The sequence below is a fragment of the Heteronotia binoei genome, chromosome 2, assembly GCF_032191835.1.
Source record: "Heteronotia binoei isolate CCM8104 ecotype False Entrance Well chromosome 2, APGP_CSIRO_Hbin_v1, whole genome shotgun sequence".
NCBI classification, from domain to species: domain Eukaryota; kingdom Metazoa; phylum Chordata; class Lepidosauria; order Squamata; family Gekkonidae; genus Heteronotia; species Heteronotia binoei.
This window is the reverse complement of record NC_083224.1, coordinates 196166131-196169438: the sequence shown is the minus strand read 5'-3', so window position 1 is coordinate 196169438 and position 3308 is coordinate 196166131.

Genomic DNA, 3308 nt, shown 5'->3' with positions numbered 1-3308 from the left:
TCAGCTGCTAGCACAGTACAAGGATCTTTACTGTGTGACTGAAGGCGAGCTGTGGTAGCCATTTTGTGCCTGGCCCCGCCTCCTTCAGCAATCGTTTTGTGGAAGCCATTTTGTGGCTGTGCTCACAAGTACCGGAATTCCAAAGGTGTCCACATGCTCAAAAATGTTAGGGACCCTGGATTAGAAGATAGGAGAACGAACCCATCAGGCTGCCAGTTCAAATCTCGTGTCAGTTCTCATTCTCAGCCACAGACATGCCCTAGGCATGCCCCTCTCTTTGCCTCCTTCTCTGCAAGGTGATGCTAACAGCAGGGTTGGTAGCAGGAGCTCCTTTGCATATTAGGCCCCACCCCCCTGATGGAGCCAATCCTCCAAGAGCTTACAGGGCTCTTCTGACAGGGCCTATTGTAAGCTCTTGGAGGATTGGCTACATCAGGGGTGTGTGGCCTAATATGCAAAGGAGCTCCTGTTACGAAGTATTGGCTGACTTTACAGGGCTGTCGTGAGAATCGTCTGTGAACTGCTCTGAACTCTGGAGTGCTTCATGTTATTCTTTGCCTCAGAAGAGCCGCTGTTCTGCTTCTCAAGAGGGTTTTGTGGCTGAGTTAAAAAATTCCCTTGTGAAAAAAGTCTCCGTCAGAGAAGTGTTACCTTCCCACTAATATACCTGTATTAAGCTCACTCTCCCCAAATCATGCAGGTCCCAACAGCCAGAAGGGGAGTAAGACCAGGCCTCCCATCTTACGTAGGTCTGTCAAAACCAGCACAGACTCCATCTTTGAACCAACCTAACAGACTAACAGGAGCCCCGTGGCGCCGAGTGGGAAAGCTGCAGTACTGCAGTCCGAACTCTCTGCTCCCGACCTGAGTTTGATCCTGGCGGAAGCTGGGTTCAGGTAGCCGGCTCAAGGTTGACTCAGCCTTCCATCCTTCCGAGGTCGGTAAAATGAGGATCCAGCTTGCTGGGGGGGAAAGTGTAGAGGACTGGGGAAGGCAATGGCAAACCACCCAGCAAAAAAAGTCTGCTGTGAAGACGTCGTGATGCAACGTCACTCCAGAGTTGGAAACGACTGGTGCTTGCACAGGGGACTACCTTTACCTTTACTTTAACAGGCCCAGGGGAAGGGGAACCCAAAGGGACTGCTGAGACCAAGCACGTACACAGGACCCCGTGGCTGATACAATCAACAGGAGATAGCCAGCCTTGTCTCTCTACTAATCCACAATCCCATCACCTCTGACTCTAGCAAACTGTACTGTCTCCTTCAAAGTAAGTTCGGAGGTCTAGCGCCTCTCTCCACTTAACATTTGAGCCACTGGCACACAGAAACCCAAACACTGGCAAATTTCTGGACCTCGGAAGTTCCTACCAAGAATCCTACACATACACAACTTTTAATCTGGCTACTCATTACACTTTGGGCCAGAGCTGGATTAACAATTAGGCCAAGTAAGCACGGGCCCCAGACAAGCTCACCCCCCCCCCCCAGTTTCCCGCTGCTCGCAGCCAATGTTCCCTCTAAGCTGCAGAGTCTTGTGAGCAAAAATTCTACTTTGTGAGCCACTGGCATTAAAGTTGTGAGCTACTGCATAAAGTATTGTGCTCTGGGGTCATCCTTCCTGAGCTAAGACAAAAATATGTGAGCTGGAGGCTAAAAATCTGTGAGCTAGCTCATGCTAACTCAGCCTAGAGGGAACACAGCTTGCAGCCCTCCCAGCCTGCATACGCCGCCAGCAAACTGAGCCACTCTTTGCCCGATTTGCCTGGTTCAGCTGCTGCTGGCGATGTTGCCAAGTTTGCCTCTCCCCCGCAGTTTAGTAAAAGGGGCTTTCAAGAAGGTGCCCGCAGGCTGCAGCGGGGGCCGTGGGCGGTGGGGCGGACGCTCAAACTCTAAGATAATTTGCATCGGGGGGGGGGGGCGCCTCAAGATTTTGACCGCTGTGGGGCCTCCACAGGGTTTAATCCGGCACTGCCTTGGGGTAGCCCACCCCTAGCCTTCCAAAGCATATTTAAACTGGCACTCTGCACGCCAAATGTATACATCTCTTGAGCGCCATAAGAATGTGTCCTCAAACTCTGTCCGAGCCTTTGACATGAACCGCTGGTCGGCCATGTCTCTCCCTCACCCTTCCTCCACGTGGATCCCGGTCTTAAGGGCAGGCGAGTATAATCCCTGCCCCCTTCTCAGTCATTATCGAGAATCCCTTATTTTTTAGTTCTGTCAGTTTGAGCCTCTATTTTAATTATTTTCTTGAATGCTTGTTAGTGTGTGTGGAGGAACGCCATCTTAGTTAATGTTGGTGCTTCGTTGGAAGGGAACATTAAACTACTAAAGCAGGCTTTGGCCTAGCCTCCCTTCATCCCCTCCTCCCTTCCAGAGTTAAACCAGCGCCTCTAGGGGGAAAGCCTCCTAGAGGGGCAGGAAGTTCTTTAGCCTTCCCCTCATTGCCTCCCCCCTTCTGGAGTTAAACCAGCAACTCTAGGGGGAAAGCCTCCTAGAGGGGCAGGAAGTTCTTTTGTTTTATTTATTTGAGTTAGGTGGGAAAAGGCCAGTTCGCAGCTGGTGCTCAGGAAGAGAGGTTGCCAGCCTGTGGGCTCCTGCCTGTGGGACCCCAGGCAGTCATTCACAAGGTAGGGCCAGTTTACACCAGGGACGAGAGATGCGTTTAAATCCACCTTTTGTTTGTCCTTCTTGTTGCTGATCAGGTAACTGCTTTTGTTTTTATTTTTCTTTCTCCTTATTAAACATTTTTACTGTTTTGAATGCTGGCAGTCAAACTCTGTACCACATAGATCCCAACCGCTTAGACCACGCTGCTTTATGAAGGGGGCCCCAGAGAGGGGGGAAGGCATGCAGTTGGATAAGGTGCCAATCCTCCAGGGGTTCCCCGAAGAAGTGCTGTGGTCTCTGTGATACCCAAGTACAGGGTGGCAGAGGACCTTGAGGCCTGGCCTCAGAGCTGGAGAGGGGGATTGGGAGTCCTGTTCCTCTCAATCTGAACCCCTAGACTGAGCAGGTGGTGGCAGCGAGCCCAAGTGGCCGGAGGAGAAATAGCTCCCTCCAGGAGTTGGCGACTCAATAGGGAGTTGACAGGACAGGGTCTGAAGGCAGAATCAGGCCGGTTCCATCACAGTGTGCTTATTTCTACACCCGATAACGATACCCTTGATTTTATTCACATGCCTCTTTCCTTCCCGTTAGCAAATTCTCAGGGCCTGACCTCTGTGTACATAGGAACCTCAGCTACATGAATGCCTCTTGCACATCTGCAACAAGCAAAGGTATTTTGGATAACGGGAGAAGTTG